General features: G+C 40.1%; 1 long non-coding RNA gene across 2 annotated transcripts in view; it reads left to right on the top strand.

Annotated features, from left to right (window-relative positions):
- The window catches only part of Gm33037, a 165,202-nt gene that overhangs the window by 10,883 nt on the left and 132,311 nt on the right, over positions 1–22,008 (top strand). The window contains exons 2-3 of one of the 2 annotated variants that reach the window (XR_381232.3): positions 9,285–9,370; positions 9,967–10,005. The exons of the other annotated variant lie outside the window; for it this stretch is intronic. This is a non-coding gene — a long non-coding RNA (predicted gene, 33037). Of the gene's footprint in view, positions 1–9,284; positions 9,371–9,966; positions 10,006–22,008 lie in introns of those variants that run through there. 2 annotated transcript variants of the gene reach the window in all.

Genomic DNA, 22,008 nt, shown 5'->3' with positions numbered 1-22,008 from the left:
TGGCTACTGGTTTGCTGTAGATTGCTTTTATCATGTTTAGGTATGGGCCTTGAATTCCTGATCTTTCCAAAACTTTTATCATGAATGGGTGTTGGATCTTGTCAAATGCTTTTTCTGCATCTAACGAGATGATCATGTGGTTTTTGTCTTTGAGTTTGTTTATATAATGGATTACATTGATGGATTTTCGTATATTAAACCATCCCTGCATCCCTGGAATAAAACCTACTTGGTCAGGATGGATGATTGCTTTAATGTGTTCTTGGATTCGGTTAGCGAGAATTTTATTGAGGATTTTTGCATCGATATTCATAAGAGAAATTGGTCTGAAGTTCTCTATCTTTGTTGGATCTTTCTGTGGTTTAGGTATCAGAGTAATAGTGGCTTCATAAAATGAGTTGGGTAGAGTACCTTCTACTTCTATTTTGTGAAATAGTTTGTGCAGAATTGGAATTAGATCTTCTTTGAAGGTCTGATAGAACTCTGCACTAAACCCATCTGGTCCTGGGCTTTTTTTGGTTGGGAGACTATTAATAACTGCTTCTATTTCTTTAGGTGATATGGGACTGTTTAGATGGTCAACTTGATCCTGATTCAACTTTGGTACCTGGTATCTGTCCAGAAATTTGTCCATTTCGTCCAGGTTTTCCAGTTTTGTTGAGTATAGCCTTTTGTAGAAGGATCTGATGGTGTTTTGGATTTCTTCAGGATCTGTTGTTATGTCTCCCTTTTCATTTCTGATTTTGTTAATTAGGATTTTGTCCCTGTGCCCTTTAGTGAGTCTAGCTAAGGGTTTATCTATCTTGTTGATTTTCTCAAAGAACCAACTCCTCGTTTGGTTAATTCTTTGAATAGTTCTTCTTGTTTCCACTTGGTTGATTTCACCCCTGAGTTTGATTATTTCCTGCCGTCTACTCCTCTTGGGTGAATTTGCTTCCTTTTTTTCTAGGGCTTTTACATGTGTTGTCAAGCTGCTAGTATGTGCTGTCTCCCGTTTCTTCTTGGAGGCACTCAGCGCTATGAGTTTCCCTCTTAGAAATGCTTTCATTGTGTCCCATAGGTTTGGGTACGTTGTGGCTTCATTTTCATTAAACTCTAAAAAGTCTTTAATTTCTTTCTTTATTCCTTCCTTGACCAAGGTATCATTGAGAAGAGTGTTATTCAGTTTCCACGTGAATGTTGGCTTTCCATTATTTATGTTGTTATTGAAGATCAGTCTTAGGCCATGGTGGTCTGATAGGATACATGGGACAATTTCAATATTTTTGTATCTATTGAGGCCTGTTTTGTGACCAATTATATGGTCAATTTTGGAGAAGGTCCCGTGAGGTGCTGAGAAGAAGGTATATCCTTTTGTTTTAGGATAAAATGTTCTGTAGATATCTGTCAGGTCCATTTGTTTCATAACTTCTGTTAGTTTCACTGTGTCCCTGTTTAGTTTCTGTTTCCACGATCTGTCCTTTGAAGAAAGTGGTGTGTTGAAGTCTCCCACTATTATTGTGTGAGGTGCAATGTATGCTTTGAGCTTTACTAAAGTGTCTCTAATGAATGTGGCTGCCCTTGCATTTGGTGCGTAGATATTCAGAATTGAGAGTTCCTCTTGGAGGATTTTACCTTTGATGAGTATGAAGTGTCCCTCCTTGTCTTTTTTGATAACTTTGGGTTGGAAGTCGATTTTATCCGATATTAAAATGGCTACTCCAGCTTGTTTCTTCAGTCCATTTGCTTGGAAAATTGTTTTCCAGCCTTTCACTCTGAGGTAGTGTCTGTCTTTTTCCCTGAGATGGGTTTCCTGTAAGCAGCAGAATGTTGGGTCCTGTTTGTGTAGCCAGTCTGTTAGTCTATGTCTTTTTATTGGGGAATTGAGTCCATTGATATTAAGAGATATTAAGGATAAGTAATTGTTGTTTCCTGTTATTTTTGTTGTGAGAATTGGGATTCTGTTCTTGCAGCTATCTTCTTTTAGGTTTGTTGAAGGATTACTTTCTTGCTTTTTCTAGGGTGTAGTTTCTGTCCTTGTTTTGGTGTTTTCCCTTTATTATCGTTTGAAGGCCTGGATCGTGGAAAGATATTGTATGAATTTGGTTTTATCATGGAATACTTTGGTTTTTCCATCTATGGTAATTGAGTGTTTTGCTCAGCATAGTAGCCTGGGCTGGCATTTGTGTTCTCTTAGTGTCTGCATAACATCTGTCCAGGTTCTTCTGGATTTCATAGTCTCTGGTGAAAAATCTGGTGTAATTCTGATTGGCTTGCCTTTATATGTTACCTGACCTTTTCCTTTTACTGCTTTTAATATTCTATCTTTATTTAGTGCATTTGTTGTTCTGATTATTATGTGCTGGGAGGAATTTCTTTTCTGGTCCAGTCTATTTGGAGTTCTGTAGGCTTCTTATATGTTCATGGGCATCCCTTTCTTTAGGTTTGGGAAGTTTTCTTCTATAAGTTTGTTGAAGATATTTGCTGACTCTTTAAGTTGAAAGTCTTCATTCTCATCGATTTTATTATCCGTAGGTTTGGTCTTCTCATTGTGTCCTGGATTTCCTGGATGTTTGAGTTAGGATCTTTTTGCATTTTGCATTTTTTTGATTGTTGTGCCCATGTTCTCTATGGAATCTTCTGCACCTGAGATTATCTCTTCCATCTCTTGTATTCTGTTGCTGATGCTCACATCTATGGTTCCTGATTTCTTTCCTAGGATTTCTATCTCCAGAGTTGTCTCACTTTGGGTTTTCTTTTTTGTTTCTATTTCCCTTTTTAGTCTTGGATGGTTTTGTTCAATTCCATCACCTGTTTGGTTTTGTTTTCCTGTAGCTCTTTAAGGGAGTTTTGTGTTTGCTCTTTAAGGGCTTCTACCTCTTTAGCACTGTTCTCCTGTATTTCTTTAAGTGAGTTATTAATTCCCTTCATGTCCTCTTCCAGCATCATGAGATATGATTTTAAATCAGAGTCTTGCTTTTCAAGTGTGTTGGGGTATTCAGGACTGGCTCTGAGGTTGGAGTGCTTCGTTCTGATGATGGTGAGTGGTCTTGATTTCTGTTAGTAGGATTCTTACGTTTGCCTTTCACCATCTGGCAATCTCTGAAGCTAGTTGTTATAGTTGTCTCTGGTTGGAGCTTGTTCCTCCTGTGTTTCTGTTAGCCTCTGTCAGCATCACTGGGAGTCTAGATCTCTCCTGAGTCTCAGTAGTCAGAGTACTCTCTGCAGGCAAGCTCTCCTCTTGCACAGAAGTTACACATACATAGGTCTGGTGTTCAGACCTCCCTCCTGGCTGAAGATGAATGCCCGAAACAGGACCTGTCCCAGAACATGTGTTGCCTCTGCAGTCTGCAAGCTCACCTGCATAGCCTGGTCTCTGAGGGACGTGGAACACAAGATGGCTCTCTCACCTGCTCTGGGGTTCAGAGCCCTCCCGGGTAGCCACCTCTCCTCTGCCAGGGAAGGTTCCCGGATGTCTGGAGCCTGAAACTGGGTCTGTCCCAGAAGCCGTTTAATGCTTCTGCAGCCTTCTTGCTTACCCTTCACAGTCTGTGAGCTTACCTGCACAGACTGGTCTCTGAGGGACTGGGGACCCAAGATGGCTCCCTCACCTGCTCCGGCATTTAGAGCCCTCTCGGTTGGGCACCTCTCCTTTGTCAGGGAAGGTGCCCAGATGTCTGGAGCCTGACATGGGTCTGTCTCAGAAGCTGTGTTTCTTCTGTAGTCCACACTCTCACCTGTGTAGACTAGTCTCTGAGGGACCTGGGACCCAAGATTGCTGGTCTCTTCTTAATGACAGATAATTTCTTAGCTTCATCTATCCAATATCAGTTGTCCGAGTAACCCCTTCCATTCTTGGCTCTAATGCTAGAGTCATGTGGCCAAAGCTGTTTGCTGGGGCTGGAACATGATCCCTTTGTTCTATTACATCATCACCAGCTTTCTGTTCTCCAACTCCTTAATTGCCTAAGCTGTCCTGGAACTTGCTCTGTAGACTGTCCTTGAATTCAGAGATCTATATGATTCTGACTCCTGAATGCTGGGATTAAGGGCATATACCAGGAGTTAAGCTTTTCATGGCCACTATGCCTCAAGAAGCCTGTTTCTAGGCTGAAGAGATGGCTCAGTGGTTAAGAGCACTGACTGCTCTTTCAGAGAATTGAAAACAATAACGAAGTCATAATAATGCTTAGATAAAACTATCCCTTGACCCTTGTGCAAATATATAAACAATAAGCTTAGCTGGGCGGGATCTTGCCCCGAGGTCACCACTTCCATAATTTGTTTATGTCCTTGATTCAGCTCCATTCCATTTCCTGGTGCCCCTTTAATACATGAATAATACATTTTGTATTTTTCTTTTCTCAGCTTGCTCCTTTTCATCAAAAGACTCTTCCTAAGAGTGAATTTTAGTAATCACATAACAAAATTTATACCAGGCTGTTTTGAGATTTCCTTTGCTAATACAATTAATCTAAATCTCTTCATGCTAGCCTCAGGCAGATTCTTCAGACAAGGGTAAAAAGCAGCCACATTTGTCACCAAAATATCACAAGAATGGTTGTTAGGGCACATACTAAAATTCTTCTCTGAAACCTCTTGGACCAGGCCTCCACAGCTCAAATCACCCTCAGCTCTACTGTGCTCCATCCTTCCACTAGAAGGGCCCATTAAGCCCCATGTAAAGCATTCCACTGCTTTCCAAAGTCCACACTCCTCCAAACAGAAGAATGGTCAGGCCTATCAGAGAAATATTCAAGACTCTGGTATCAACTTCTACCTTAGTTTGGGTTTCTATTGCTGTGAAGAGACACTATAACTAAGGTAACTCTTATAAGGCAAACATTTAATTGACTTACAGTTTCAGAGGTTTAGTTCATTATAACCATGGAAATATGGCAGTGTGCAGGCAGACATGGTGCTGGAGGAGCCCAGAATTCTACATTTTAATTTGAAGGCAGCAAGGAGGAGACTGCCTTCCATAGCCAGCCAGGAGGAGAGAAGAGTCCACATTGGGTGGAGCTTAAACATAGGGGTCCTCAAAGCTCACTCCCCACAGTCATACTTCCTTGAACAAGGCCACACCTCCTAATAATGCTACATTGTGGGCCAAGCATTTGAACACATGAGTCTATGGGGCCAAACCTATTCAAATCACCACACAACCCCTATTAAATGTTCTCCTTTATAAGAGTTGATATGGTCATGGTGTCTCTTCACAGCAATAAAACCCTAACCAAGACAGGGATATATTGCTGGTCAGCCATTGTTATGAAAGGAAAAAACAAGGGGGTAGGTGGAGACTGGATAGAGAGGAAGGAGGGTAATTCAGAAAGAGAGGAAGGAAATAACATACTAATGAAAATTTAAAAAGCCACAGGGAAACAAACTTACTTAAAATGCATATACATATCTATAAGTATATGCACACACACTCCCCTACACGAATGCACACAAAGAATGAGAGAGAGAGAGAGAGAGAGTGAGAGAGAGTGTAAATGAAGTTAGTTACACTACACTACATGGGGTAACTTCAGGTGCAGTAGACCATCTTACAAAAAAAAACTACGTAATAGACGTGGGAAACCTCCTTTGATGTTGTTGGTTCAGGAAGCTGGTGCCTATGAGACTTCTCAAACAATATAGGTTATTGCCACTTTCCTTCACTGCCCTCTTGAGTTTGAAGGTAGACTCTGTTGCTGAAGACAACACATTCTTTGAGCACAGGGCTTGAAGGAATCAAGTTGGAGCTGATGTGAAAGTATCTATCCTTGATGTCTATCTCTCAGTACTAGAAGGTGTTATACAAGTTGCCAAATATATTAATATAACTAAAGTGTTCTATGTGATAGTTAATAATATAAAAGCCATTCCAGTAGGCAAAACCCTCAGGTGGGCGGTGGTGGCACAGGCCTTTAATCCCAAAACTCAGGAGGCAGAGGCAGGTGCATTTCTGAGTTTGAGGCCAGCCTGGTCTACAAAGTGAGTTCCAAGACAGCCAGGGCTATACAGAGAAACCCTGTCTTGAAAAACTAAACAAACAAACAAACAAAACAAAAAACCCCAAAAACCCCAAAAATCCCCCCCCCAAAACAAAACAAACAAACAAAAACAAAACAAAAACCTTCACCTGTGAAACTTGGAAATTATCAGTAAAAAGTTGTTCTTTTTGTCTTGTCTCTACAGAGGTGTTAAAAAGAATTGAACAAAAATCTGCCAAATAGCAACATTTAGATGCCTCTGCCATAAAAGTGCACAATATATATGCATATTAACATGTATGTACATTTGTAAGTATATTTTAGGGAGATAATAAACTAGTATTTTAAGGTTTTCAACATAATTCACCACATACAATCTCACTGTGACTCCAGATGTTTTGTCTTCACCCATGCTGTGTCAATTAGCCCTTTCCAGTGAATTCGCACCATAAAGAAGCTTTTAGTGGCAGGGCAGGCTAGAGTGAGCATAAGAAAAATATGGATGTTGTAGTTCAACAAACAGGTCAGAATTAGCTACAGGTGGACACCACTTTACAGTACAGTATGTTCTCATTTTATTGAGGTCTTCGGAAGCTTATTGCACCATTCAGTGGTTTTTTTTTTTTTTTGTGGGCTACTAACAGTACTTCAGGACTTTTAGAAATCATCTAATTTTTTTAATGGAGACTTCATAGTCTTCAGTAAAATAAAGATCAGGTTTTTCATAGGTCCAGATAGCTTTCTATGCAATTCATCTTTCCAAATGTGGGAAACATATGGTGGCTCTTGAGAGTTGCTAATGTCCTAACCTTGGGGACTGTTTCACACTATATTTCATGGTTAAAGGGACATTGCCAATGTGCTGAAGATTGTGATATGGAGAAAATTATCCTGGGTTGTTCAGATAGGATACAAGAAATAACAAGGATCAGAGAGGAAGGAAGAGGGCCAGAGTCTCAGAAGACACTGACATTGGAAATAATGAAGGGGAGACCAGATGTGATGGTGGAAGCAATGGCCAGTGGGAGACTGTTGCATTGCTGCTGTGAACATGAAAGGTGGGAGCTACAAAGTGAGGAATGCAGGAATTGCTAGGGAAAAGCAAGAAAAAAATGAATCTTCAGAGGAAGCATAGGCTAGCCAACACCTTAATTTCAGCTCATTGAAATAAACTTTCAAGTTCTTAATTCTTGAACAAATGTTGTTTTAAGGGACTGCATGTGTTTCAGTGGTCACAACAGACTAATAGATTGACAAAACAGATGGCCAGACCACTTCTGCTTTAAAAATAAGTGGATGATATTAACTGGATAGATGTCACACTTCTGAGTGCTTGTCTGCGTACTCCTGTGGTTTTTCTTCTGCAGCTTTGCCTTCTTAGATTTGGAAACGTTCCAACATCTCATGTTTGCCTATCTTTTCTCAGAGTGGCGCCCAGTCAAAGCACTGTAGTCATGCTGTTAGTACAAAGTTCAAGTCCACTCACAGATCCATTTTATTTATGGTTGTCTATGGAATTCTTAACTGAAACTGACAAAATGAAATGGAGTTTGAAAAGAAATGGTGAATTCTGATATCATTAAATCCTCCCAATGTTTGGTTCTGGAGCCATTTATTTTTAATAATGTTTCAGGAAGACTAGGAAAGCTGTGTGCTCTCCTCTCCTCCCCCTCCTCCCCTCCCCCTCCTCCCCTCTCCCTCCTCCCCTCCTATCCCTTTCTTTTCTTTCTTCATTTACTTATTTTTTTCCTTTTCCCCTTTAAATGTTGAAACTGAGATATCAATTGCAACGTGTGGGGCACAATGTATTAACTTTTTGACAGTCTACACCTGATATCCCGTGTTTGGAGAATGTCTTATGTAGTGAGTCCTATTACATTCTAAGCCCTGTGTGCCACAGACCCTCTGGGTCCCTGTGTCTGCATGGAACAGGTCTCTCGACGCGGGTGTGCAAAGCATGGATGAATGACAAACAGACACACACACGAGAGGTCGTGTGCAATCTGAGTGTAATTTTCGAATAGAGCATCAGACTTTTTATGCAGAGGACAATAAGGAAGTTGGGTGACATATTCGCTAGGTACAATTGAGGTAACTGGAATCTTACATAAAACAGAGGAATGCAAACACAAAAGGTCTAACGGGAACCACCTGGGATAGAATACATTGATAACAGCTGGGATGAACAAGGGCTCCACCTAAGATTCACTAATCTTACAAGCCAGGGTCAAGGGCTTCGTGCCCTTGCCATAGTTCCTATTTTAGTCTCTTGTGTAGTCCACCTTCCCCTTAGGCCATTGTAAATACGTGTGTACGGGTGTAACTCTGCTATAGTTCTAAATTCTATTCTGGTTTCTCCTTTGGTCTGAAACTTCCTTCTTCCTTAGTGATGGTAAATTCCTGTGTAAGGGAGTGACTTCGCTTTTACAATCTTACTGAATTCCAAGCCCTTGATCTTGGTCAAGGACATTCTAGGACTGTTGGAACACTGGCGGAAGGCTTTAGCCATTTCAGAATTCAATTTTAAAAAGCACTTATAATAGGAAAATACTGAAAGAGCACGTGGATCTGTACACTAGACTAACGCGGTAATGGAACGCGGGAATGAAAAATTAATGTATGGGTAGAGAACGCTAGACTCCAGGAGAAGAGCTTCCTTGAAACTCTTTTGCCTCATGAGTGACTTTTAAGCCTTTCGGCTTGTCCATCTGACTCGACCGGAGAGTGTAGCACCTGTGCTAGACCTGCTATGGGATACCTCCTTCTGATCAAAGAGATGAAAACTAGTTTGTGAAACTATGCTGATGCTGCCAGTGACCCTGTGAACTAGCTGAACAGTGTGCTCTTAAGGAAAATGTGAGCTAGATAAGGAGGTTTCTAACTGAAGACACTTTTGGAGTCTTGCCTTAAAAGATAATGTTTGGGAAGTTGACTGTAAGCTATTTTATGGTCAAGGTGGTTAATTTTTAAAAAAGAAAAAAATGTCTGAAATGACACAATGCAGCAACTCTTATGTTGTCAACTCTAAATAAAGACTAATGTCCCTTCTGCTGGAGATGGTAGCAAAGACTTGTAATCCCAGTACTAGGGAGACTGAAGCAGGACACTGATGAGATCAAGATTAGCTTAGACTACATAGCAAAACTCTTGTTACAAACAAACAAACAAACAACAACAAAGACCAAATGTGCTGATGTTGGTGGTGATAATGATGGAGGTGGTGATGAAAAAGCTGAATGTAAAATTTAACCTTAAATGACTTCACTGGGCTTATGCAGCTTCTTTGGCAGAATTTCTTCTCAAGCTGCTTCCTAACATTTTCAGGTGTTTTTCTGCACATCTTGGACCTGGAGCCCTAAGATCACTTCCTGATCTAAAATAGTATTTCCTAGCTGACTCTGGTGGCAAAGGTATGAGTGAGCCAGCCCCTCCCTTTGTTGACTGTAGCACTCGGGAGACTGGGGCAGGCAGTGCTGAAGAGCTGGCCTTGTTGGTATGGGTGCAGTAGAACTGACAGGCTGTCCAATTCAGCTACTACCCAGGCTGAAATCCAGGGTTTCAGTTGGCTCACCCCAATATCTACCCCATCTATGAACTACGGGAACACGTGAACTGGGCAGTCCTGTAGAACCAAAGCTATAATATTACCACGACAGAAGGCAACAATAGGATATCTGAGAGGAGCCCCAGTGAGGAGCCAGTATTGAGAATGTAGCAGAAGCCAGAGGTCTTGATCCAGACCACATGCCTCATTGCAACGAACATTTGCAAGTAAAGATGTGTGGATAAAAGGGTATACTGTGGGACTCACAATGACACATGGCAGCTTCCACAGCAAGATTTTCTTTCATTATTATTATTTTTAATTGCTTTATTTTCCTGGGGGTGGCTGTTGCAAGGACAGAGGGCAGATGTGAAGGGATGGGAAGATGAATGGGATAGGGGTGCATAATGTGAACTTCACGAAGAATCAATAAAACATTTAAAACTACTATTTCCTTCACAGGACCAAGGACCTCTCCTCCCATTGATGACTGACTAGGCCATCCTCTGATACATATGCAGGTAGAGCCATGAGTCTCACCGTGTGTTTTCTTTGGTGGTTTAGTCCCCGGGATATCTGAAAATACTAGTTAGTTCATATTGTTGTTCCTCATATGGGGTTGCAAACCCCTTCAGCTCCTTGGGTACTTTCTCTAGCTCTTTCATTGGGGTCCCTGTGCTCCATCCAAAGGAAAACTGTGAGCATTCACTTCTGTATTTGTCAGGCACTGGCAGAGCCTCTCAGGAGACAGCTATATCAGGCTCCTGTCAGCAAGCTGTTGTTGTCATCCACAATAGTGTCTGGTTTTGGTGATTGTTTATGGGATGGATCCCCAGGTGGGGCAGTCTCTAGATGGTCCATCCTTCCGTCTCTGCTTCACACTTTGTCTCTGTAACTGGGTATTTTGTTCCCCCTTCTAAGAAGGATTGAAGTATCCACACTTTGGTCTTCCTTCTTGAGTTTCATGTGTTTTGTAAATTATATCTTGGGTATTCTGAGCTTCTGGGCTAATATTCACTTATCAGTGAGTGCATATCATTTGTGTTTTTTTTTTTGTGACTGGGTTACTTCACTCAGGATGATATCCTCCTGATCCATCTATTTGTCTAAGAATTTCATAATACTTTTAAAATGTTTTTAATAGCTGAGTACTACTCCATTGTGTAAATGTACCACATTTTCTGTATCCATTCCTCTGTTGAGGGACATCTGGGTTCTTTCCAGCTTCTGGCTATTATAAATAAGGCTGCTATGAACATAGTGGAGCACGTGTTCTTATTACATGTTGGAGCATCTTCTGGGTTTATGCCCAGGAGTGGTATTGTTGGGTCCTCTGGTAGTATTATGTTCAATTTTCTGAGGAACCGCCAAACTGATTTTTAGAGTGTGGTTATACTAGCTTGCAATCCCACCAGCAATGGAGGAATGTTCCTCTTTCTCCACATCCTCACTAGCATGTGCTGTCATCTGAGTTTTTGATCTTAGCCATCCTGACTGGTATGAGATGTAATCTCAGCCCCTGGTCCTGTGAAGGTTATATGCCCTAGTATAGGGTAATGCCACAGCCAGGAAGCAGAAGTGGGTAGGTTGGTGAGTAGGGGGAGCGGGGAGAGGATGGGGGTATTTGGAGGGGAAACTAGGAAAGGGGATAACATTTGAAATGTAAATAAAATAGCTAATAAAAAAACAGGAAAAAACTCCTAGTGCTTCCTTCCTTGATAAGCCAGAAAATCCCTACATATCTTATAGTGCTCAAATATCACAGTCCTAAGTTTCCTAGGTTACTGGAGGCTTCTGGCCCTTTGAGTCTTCAGAACTCATCTACAGTGTAGTACCCATGTACTCTATTCACACAGTAGTTTTTTGTTTACTATAACAGCTTCAACAGTTTCCCACATCACACTATTTTAGCCTTAAGCAATTCAGGATGAACCTCTAACAGATAAAGATTAAAAAATGATGCCATTATCACATACCATAAATTAACACTTAACATCTTGTGTTAGCCACAGCATACTCAATCTTTTAGACATGGACTTGACGTCCTGTACCATTCTAACCCCAACCTGGAGCCTTTAGGGGAACATGGCACTTTACCGTTTGTGTCCTCTAGTCTTGTGGTTACTATAGTTACAGGAATGGTGGACTCTCTGATGAGCTGTTTGACATAGCTCAACAAAGACAAATTTTAAAACTGAAGACTAGGATACACAAGTCTACTTCTCTCTTCCTATAGCACATACTAAGGCTAAGGACCTTCTTCAGGTTTTGGATCTGGAAGTCCCATCTGTTTGACCTCTGGCAGCCCTGCCCTTCCCCATTACAACATGGCAGAGAAGCTGCTTACTGCTGAGAACGAACCAGGGTCCTGTAAGAACTACTTTACTCTCTGTCTAAGGCCATGCTTCCATGATCTAATTACCTTGAACTAGGTCCCACCTTTTAAAGGTTCTGTCTCGCCCTCACCAACCTGAAGACCAAGCTTTGGGGTATAAACCATTTCTAAACTATACCTGTGAGTAGTAAGATTTCAGCTTTTGAGTACAGAGTAATCCTGGATTTATTTAATGATCTATTATCCTGCATCCCGGCCTTCTGGAGGAAGTATCTATCTTTCACATCGGTGGTTCCCAAAAGATAACCAGACATCAACTGCTGGTATAATAGATTTTCCTGATGCTTCTTCTTCAAGGGACACACACCACAGGCTGATGATTAAACCTAATGAATTTAAAGCAAAACAACTTTATCAAAGCTGGAATACATTTTCCACTTTCAGTGTTTCTGTGAGCAATGACCTTAATTAGTATAACATTCTTGATGTCTCTTAGTCTCTTAGTAAGATGCTTACTCTGCCCCAGGGAAAGCATGACAACTTGGCTGGTAGGTAAATTTCAGAAGACACAACTATAACAGATTAATTAATTGCTTTCTTCTCTTTGAAGTTGGCTTCCCAAAGGGAGGGGGAAGGCCTTGTCTTTTCTATAAAACAAAAATAGTCAGGACAGCTGTCCACTGCAGTCAAACACTGCCTTTGACAGCCTGGGTAAGGCTAACTCTGAAGGTCACCTTGCTGTTCCTTTGGACTTTCATTGTAACTACAGATCCTAATATGGCCTTTCTCAGAAAAGGCTTATCACTTTGGTATGTGTATGCTTCATTCCTATTTGTACTTCTCATACAAATAAAGATAAGGGATAACATTCTGGAGGGTGGTCCTGTCAAAGATGGAAGTGAACTGCTATTTCAATATGCCATTATATTTGCTAATATTTACCTAGAATTTTTTAGCTCATTTTCTGAAGAAGGACTAATTTGTATCTTTTAGGGCTCTGGGTTTTATTCCATTTTCCACCAAGATGATACTAGGTTCATAAAAAGAATTCACAAGTTTTTCTTTTATTCTATGTTTTGGAGAAATTTAAATAACATTGGAGCTCTCAGCAGTTTCTGTTTGCTTCAAAATTACCCTTTTGCTTCAAGTTCTTTCATTTGTTCACTTATAGCTGAGGAAAACAGACACTCAGGAGTCCTCAGATCTCTTCTCTAACTTGTGTTATTTCCGTGGTTCTCAACCTCCTAATGCTGCGACCCTTTAACACATGCTGTGGTGACCCCCAGCCATAAAATTATTTTTGTTGATACTTCGTAACTGTAGTTTTGTTACTGTTATGAATCACAATGTAAAAGTTTTTGGAGATAATGGTTTGCTAAAGGGTCTCGACCCACAGGATGAGAATGTCTGGGTTATTTCATTTTCATTTCCAAATTTTGTGCTTTTATGTCTCAAGTTTACCAGGTTGCCCAGTGGTCTAGGCTTGTGCGTTTTATGTGTAATTCAGCAGAATGGGTGTTTGTATTTAGATGTTACTGCTGTAAACATCTTGTTTAAAAATCTTTATCATAGTTTTTTTTTTCTGCCTTTCTTGGGACTCTTTCTAATAACTTTTACTTACAAATGTATTCCAACTATTAATTTTCCTCTGATTCTTCTTTGTTTAATCTGAGATTTCTGTTGTAACCATGAAGAAACAATTGTTTGGTAAGCAGGCAGAGTTTTCCAATTAAGTGCTCATTGTTCTGTGAGTGAGACAACTGAGGAATCTGTTCTTTGTTTAGGTATCTTTTCAGGAAGTTTCTCTCTCTCTCTCTCTCTCTCTCTCTCTCTCTCTCTCTCTGTCTCTGTCTCTGTCTCTCTGTCTGTCTCTGTCTCTGTCTCCCTCCCTCCCTCCCTCCCACTCCCTCCCACTCCCTCCCTCTCTTACTCTTTTTCTCTTATAGACAGGCAGGCATGCAGGCAGGCACGTGCACACACACACACACACACACACACACACACACACACACACACACACACACACACAATCTCTCTATGTAGCCTTGATTGGCCTGAAACTTACTATGTAGATCTTGAGTTAACAAAGATCTGCTTTGTTCTTCTTCCAGTGTTCTGGGATTAAAGGTATGTTTCACTCAGTCTTTGAGAAGTTCCTTTAACAATAAACTTATTCCCAGTTTTCTTCCATTCCCAGTAAAGAGCTGTGTTTTGTTCACCACTGATGTCAAGTTTGGTCATATATCTTACTTTGACAATGGAATGTTGATATATGGCTTATTGTGGGAGACAGGTCACGATTGTGGTAGTCTGTTATTATATGTATGGTTGTTTTGCCTACCTGAATGTCTGTGTACCACATGCATGCTAGGTGCCTGCAGCAGCAAGAAGTCGGTGTCAGCTCCCTTGGAACTGGAGTCACACATGGTTGTGAGTTACCATGTGGGTGCTAAGCATCAAACCCAGATCTTCTGGAAGCACCAGCGCTCTTACCTACTGAGCAGTCTCTCCCACTCCTGTCATTGAGCTTTTTTTTTTTTTTTAAAGAGTCCATTTATTTTAATTTTATATGTGTGAACATTTTGTCTGTCTGTCTGTTTTATACCATATGCATGCCTAATGCCCAAAGAGGCCAGAAGAGATGTCAGATCCCTTAGGACTGAAGTAACAGGTGGTTGTGACCTATCGCCTCTGTTCTGGCAACCAAACCTGGGTTCTCTGCAAGAGCAACAAGTGTTCTTAACCACTGAGCCATCCCTCCAGCCACTGAGTCTTTGCTTTTATGGTACACTTGTGGATATATTTATGATTTTCTTGATACTTACTGAGTATTTGATGAGAAAAGTTTTTCTTTTTTTTTCTTTTTCTTTTTTTTTTAATTAGGTATTTTCCTCGTTTACATTTTCAATGCTATCCCAAAAGTCCCCCATACCCCCCCAATCCCCTACCCACCCACTCCCCCTTTTTGGCCCTGGGGTTCCCCTGTACTGGGGCATATAAAGTTTGCAAGTCCAATGGGCCTCTCTTTGCAGTGATGGCCGACTAGGCCATCTGAGAAAAGTTTTTCTATTTCAATCCTGTTATATCAACCCAGAGACAAAAAGGACACTATCTCTTGTTTGCAGTTTTAATTATAATCTCAAGAACAATTGGAAAGTAACTTATGATCAAAATGATATGTACCTTTACAAATGGAATTTCCTATGACTGTCAGAAGTGTAAACAGGATGAAATCTGAATATCATTACATTTCTCCTAAATATGGAAAAGAAAGTATTCTAGCATTTTATTGAAGATATAATCTAGAACAGTGGTTTCAGCTTTCCTATTTCTGCAACTCTTTAATACAGTTCCTCACATTGTGGTGACCTCCAACCATAAAATTATCTTTATTGTACTTAGTAACTGTAACATTGCTACTGTTATGAATCATAATGTAAATATCTGTGTTTCCTGATGGTATAAGGCAACCCTTGTGGGAGGATCATTTGAGTCCCCTAAGGGGTCATGACTCACAAGTTGAGAATCACTGATCTAGAAGTTAGGCAATATTTAAAGATTTCAATGTGAACCTCATACTTTCATACCACATACATTTAAATATTTTATTTATTTATTTATTATTTTATGTGTGCATAAGAGGGCATGTGTGCCATGGTGTGTGTGTGTGTGTGTAGGCCAAAGAACAACTTTATCAATTTGATTTTCTCCTCTATATAAAGGTGGATTGAACCCGGATCCCAGGCTTGCAGGGTAAGCACTTTTATCCACAGTACTATTTCTGTGGTTCTCACAGCACACGATTGTTTTAATATTATGTCTCCTAGACAGACCTAAGAAAATACAACAGGTGTTAAAAATACTTTAAAATAGTGTGTTTTTTGTTTGTCTTCTACCTTCTGCACCAAGGTTGTTTTATGTGGAAAATCTGGCACAAGTGGAAACTTGGTTAATTTTTTGACTTTGTTCTTAGAAATCCAAATGTTCTCCTTGGTAGTACAAATATGAGTTTTAGTAGGCTAATCTCTGAGGAATCAGATATGCCCAGGGAAAAGAATCTAGAGAGGAACTGAAGCCGAGGGCCATATGATTCACATTATTAGTACTTTCCATGTAATAACTGTACACATTGTTATCATTAGCAACACTATTTCAATCACGGATATCAGCAAGTTCAGAAGAGATCATTTCTGAATTGTCTCTATTACACTGTGATCAAGAGGAAAAAGTCCAAGTCCGGGTTTTCCTTTAGTGTTGCTTCTGACGTTTTAAAATAGACTCATTTTCTGTGGTTTCATGTGACCTGTTACATGTGTCGCTGGATGGCAAGGAGGCCTGTCTCTCATTAGCACTTCCGCTAGTACTTGAGAAATATATCCTGTAAGGAAAAAACAAAGGGCTCCAATCGTCCCTCCCTGAATTTAAAAGCATTTCATTTTTTTGTTTTGCTTTTTGAGAATTTGGGGGACACCATCTCTAATTTTAGCTGCACACTCCCCACAGATGATAAAACGAACACTCTATCTGACGAAACATGTTTCTCTTTGATCCTAAAAATGGTTTTTGATTAAAAAATTGGCTCTCTATTATGTTAAGGGTGAGATAGGATTAGCTCCCTGTGGGGAAGGAGACAGGTCTATAAAAGACAGAACAAAAGAATAGGTTTGCGATAAATCTGTTACTTAACAGAATTGTATTTTACTTTTGGCAAATATTTATTAATTGTGCATAGTACTATAGCTGATCAGCTCATGCTGTGTGCATGTTTGGGAAACAGCATGCTGAAATCCATTGCTTATTTCTACTCATCTCTTCATTTTACATCCTCCACCTTTCCAGTTTTCCTACATCCCAATAATCATTAAGAGACTTTCCCTCTGTCTCTCTGTCTCTTTCACTGTCTCTCTCTCTGTCTCCGTCTGTCTATCTGCCTCTTTGTGTCTGTGTCTGTCTGTGTCTGTGTCTGTGTCTGTCTGTCTGTCTGTCTGTCTGTCTCTCTCTCTGTCTGTCTGTCTCTCTCTCTGTCTGTCTCTCTCTCTGTGGACTCTCTTTGCCACACAGTACCAGTTATATGCTTTGCTTCTCTTTTCCTTTTCTCCCAGCACTAAAGCTGTTCCTTAACTTGTCTTAGGGTTTCTATTGCTGCAGTCACACACCATGAACAAAAAGCAATGGGGAGAGGAAGGTTTATTTGGCTTGCAATCCCATATTGCTGCTCAGGACAGGAACTCAAGCTAGACAGGAACCTGGAGGCAGGAGCTGATACAGAGGTCATAGAGGGGTGTTGCTTACTAGCTTGTTCCTCATGGCTTGTTTAGCTTGCTTTCTTTTTATTTTATTTTATTTTTTTATTTTTTAAAATCTTATTCTTTATTTCCTTTAATGGCTTCACTTTATTATGCACTTTTTAAATGAAATAATAAGTATATTATAGGTATATTTTAAATGTAAAATACGTATATATATATTTTTTTTAGTTTATTTTTAAATTTTTTTATTTTTTGTTCCAGCCTTGGGGCCCTTGGCCTTCTTAGCCATGGGCTTCATATATATATAATTAGATATTTTATTCATTTACATTTCAAATGCTATCCCAAAAGTCCCCCATATCCCTTGATGCCCCCCCACACTCCCCTACCCACCCACTCCCACTTCTTGGCCCTGGCATTGCCCTGTACTGGGGCATATAAAGTTTGCAATACCAAGGGGCCTCTCTTCCCAATGATGGCCGACTAGGCCGTCTTCTGTACATATGCAGCCAGAGACAGGAGCTCTGGGGGTACTGGTTAGTTCATATTGTTGTTCCACCTATAGGGTTGAAGACCTCTTTAGCTCCTTGGGTACTTTCTCTAGCTCCTCCATTGGGGGACTTGTGTTCCATTCAATAGCTGACTGTGACCATCCACTTCTGCCAGGCACTGGCATAGCCTCACAAGAGACAGCTATATCAGAGTCCTTTCAGCAAAATCTTGCTGGCATATTCCATGGTGAATGCATTTGGAAGCTGATTATGGGATGGATTCCCGGATGCAGCAGTCTCTAGACAGTCCATCCTTTCATCTCAGCTCCAAACTTTGTCTCTGTAACTCCTTCCATGGGTGTTTTGTTCTGAATTTTAAGAAGGGGCAAAGTGATCACACTTTGGTCTTCGTTCTTCTTGAGTTTCATGTGTTTTGTAACTTGGGTATTCTAAGTTTCTGGGGTAATATTAACTTATCAGTGAGTATATATCAGGTGAGTTTTTTTGTGATTGGGTTACCTCACTCAGGAGGATACCCTCCAGGTCCATACATTTGTCTAGTAATTTCATAAATCCATTCTTTTTAATAGCTGAGTAGCACTCCATTGTGTAAATGTACCACATTTTCTGTATCCATTCCTCTGTTGAGGGGCATCTGGGTTCTTTCTGGCTTCTGGCTATTATAAATAAGGCTGCTATGAACATCGTGAAGCATGTGTCATTATTACCAGTTGGAACATTTTCTGGATATATGCCCAGGAGAGGTATTGCGGGATCCTCCAGTTTTCAGACTGATTTCCAGAGTGGTTGTACAAATTGTATCTTATATCTTGGGTATCCTAGGTTTTGGGCTAATATCCACTTATCAGTGAGTACATATTGTGTGAGTTCCTTTGTGAATGTGTTACCTCACTCAGGATGATGCCCTCCAGGTCCATCCATTTGGCTAGGAATTTCATAAATTCATTCTTTTTAATAGCTGAGTAGTACTCCATTGTGTAAATGTACCACATTTTCTGTATCCATTCCTCTGTTGAGGGGCATCTGGGTTCTTTCCAGCTTCTGGCTATTATAAATAAGGCTGCTATGAACATAGTGGAGCATGTGTCCTTCTTACCGGTTGGGACATCTTCTGGATATATGCCCAGGAGAGGTATTGCTGAATCCTCCGGTAGTACTATGTCCAATTTTCTGAGGAACTGCCAGACTGATTTCCAGAGTGGTTGTACAAGCCTGCAATCCCACCAACAATGGAGGAGTGTTCCTCTTTCTCCACATCCTCGCCAGCATCTGCTGTCACCTGAATTTTTGATCTTAGCCATTCTGACTATTGTGAGGTGCAATCTCAGGGTTGTTTTGATTTGCATTTCCCTGATGATTAAGGATGTTGAACATTTTTTTCAGGTGCTTCTCAGCCATTTAGTATTCCTCAGGTGAGAATTCTTTGTTTAGCTCTGTACCCCATTTTTAAATGGGATTATTTGATCTTCTGGAGTCCACCTTCTTGAGTTCTTTATATATGTTGGATATTAGTCCCCTATCTGATTTGAGATAGGTAAAGATCCTTTCCCAATCTGTTGGTGGCCTTTTTGTCTTATTGACAGTGTCTTTTGCCTTTACAATTTTATGAGGTCCCATTTGTTGATTCTTGATCTTACAGTACAAGCCATTGCTGTTCTATTCAGGAATTTTTTCCCCTGTACCCATATCTTCAAGGCTTTTCCCCACTTTCTCCTCTATAAGTTTCAGTGTCTCTGGTTTTATGTGGAGTTCCTTGATCCACTTAGATTTGACCTTAGTACAAGGAGATAGGAATGGATCAATTCACATTCTTCTACATGATAACCGCCAGTTGTGCCAGCACCATTTTTTGAAAATGCTGTCTTTTTCCCACTGGATGGTTTCAGCTCCCTTGTCAAAGATCAAGTGATCATATAGGTGTGTGGGTTCATCTCTGGGTCTTCAATTCTGTTCCATTGGTCTACTTGTCTGTCACTATACCAGTACCATGCAGTTTTTACCACAATTGCTCTGTAGTACAGCTCTGTAGGTCAGGCATGGTGATTCCACCAGAGGTTCTTTTATCATTGAGAAGACGTTTTTCTGTCTTAGGTTTTTTGTTATTTCAGATGAATTTGCAAGTTGCCCTTTCTAATTCGTTGAAGAATTGAGTTGGAATTTTGATGAGGATTGCATTGAATCTTTAGATTGCTTTTGGCAAGATAGCCATTTTTACTATATTGGTCCTGCCAATCCATGAACATGGGAGATCTTTCTATCTTCTGAGATCTTCTTTAATTTCTTTCTTCAGAGACTTGAAGTTCTTATCATACAGATCTTTCACTTCCTTAGTTAGAGTCACACCAAGGTATTTTATATTATTTATGACTATTGTGAAGGGTGTTGTTTCCCTAATTTCTTTCTCAGCCTGTTTATCCTTTGTGTAGAGAAAGGCCATTGACTTGTTTGAGTTAATTTTATATCCAGCTACTTCACCGAAGCTGTGTATCAGGTTCAGGAGTTCTCTGGTGGAATTTTTAGGGTCACTTATATATACTATCATATCATCTGCAAAAAGTAATATTTTGACTTCTTCCTTTCCAATTTGTATCCCACTTTGTTGTCGAATTGCTCTGGCTAGACTTCAAGTACTATATTGAATAGGTAGGGAGAAAATCGGCAGCCTTGTCTAGTCCCTGATTTTAGTGGGATTGCTTCCAGCTTCTCACCGTTTATTTTGATGTTGGATACTGGTTTGCTGTAGACTCCTTTTTATCATGCTTAGGTATGGGCCTTGAATTCCTGATCTTTCCAAGACTTTTATCATGAATGGGTGTTGCATTTTGTCAAATGCTTTCTTAGCATCTAATGCGATTATCACGTGGTTTTGTCTTTGAGTTTGTTTATATAGTGGATTACGTTGTTGATGGATTTCCATATATTAAACCATCCCTGCATCCCTGGAATGAAACCTACTTGGTCAGGATGGATGATTGTTTTGATGTGTTCTTGCATTCGGTTAGCGAGAATTTTATTGAGTGTTTTTGCATCGATACTCATAAGGGAAATTGGTCTTAAGTTCTCTATCTTTGTTGGGTCTTTCTGTAGTTTAGGTATCAGAGTAATTGTGGCTTCATAGAATAAATTGGGTAGAGTACCTTCTGTTTCTATTTTGTGGAATAGTTTGAGAAGAACTGGAATTAGATCTTTGAAGGTCTGATAGAACTCTGCACTAAACCCATCCGGTCCTGGGATTTTTTCGGTAGGGAGACTATTAATGACTGCTTCTATTTCTTTAGGGGATATAGGACTGTTTAGGTCATTGATCAGATCCTGACTTAACTTTGGTACCTGGTATCTGTCTAGAAATTTGTCCATTTCATCCAGGTTTTCCAGTTTGGATGAGTATAGCCTTTTGTAGAAGGATCTGATAGTGTTTGAATTTCTTCAGGTTCTGTTGTTATGTCTCCGTTTTCATTTCTGATTTTGTTAATTAGGATGCTTTCCCTGTGCCCTCTAGTGAGTCTGGCTAAGGGTTTATCTATCTTGTTGGTTTTCTCAAGGACCAGTTCCTTGTTTGGTTGATTCTTTGAATAGTTCTTCTTGTTCCCACTTGGTTAATTTCGCCTCTGAGTTTAATTATTTCCTGGCATCTACTCCTCTTGGGTGAATTTGCTTCCTTTTGTTCAGAGCTTTTAGGTGTATTATTAAGCTGCTAGTGTGTGCTCTCTCTCATTTCTTCTTGGAGGCACTCAGAGCTATGAGTTTCCCTCTTAGAAATGCTTTCATTGTGTCCCATAGGTTTGGGTATGTTGTGGCTTCATTTTCATTAAACTCTAAAAAGTCTTTAATTTCTTTCTTTATTCCTTCCTTGACCAAGGTATCATTGAGAAGAGTGTTGTTCAGTTTCCACGTGAATGTTGGCTTTCCATTATTTATGTTGTTATTGAAGATCAGTCTTAGGCCATGGTGGTCTGATAGGATACATGGGACAATTTCAATATTTTTGTATCTGTTGAGGCCTGTTTTGTGACCAATTATATGGTCAATTTTGGAGAAGGTCCCGTGAGGTGCTGAGAAGAAGGTATATCCTTTTGTTTTCGGATAAAATGTTCTGTAGATATCTGTCAGATCCATTTGTTTCATAACTTCTGTTAGTTTCACTGTGTCCCTGTCTAGTTTCTGTTTCCATGATCTGTCCATTGATGAAAGTGGGGTGTTGAAGTCTCCCACTATTATTGTGTGAGGTGCAATGTGTGCTTTGAGCTTTACTAAAGTTTCTTTAATGAGTGTGGCTGCCCTTGCATTTGGAGCATATATATTCAGAATTGAGAGTTCCTCTTGGAAGATTTTACCTTTGATGAGTATGAAGTGCCCCTCCTTGTCTTTTTTGATAACTTTCGGTTGGAGGTCGTTTTTATTTGATATT

The sequence above is a fragment of the Mus musculus genome, chromosome 12 (assembly GCF_000001635.26).
Source record: "Mus musculus strain C57BL/6J chromosome 12, GRCm38.p6 C57BL/6J".
Taxonomy (NCBI): domain Eukaryota; kingdom Metazoa; phylum Chordata; class Mammalia; order Rodentia; family Muridae; genus Mus; species Mus musculus.
Note: the sequence above shows the minus strand (reverse complement) of the source record. Positions and strands in the feature narration are given on the sequence as shown.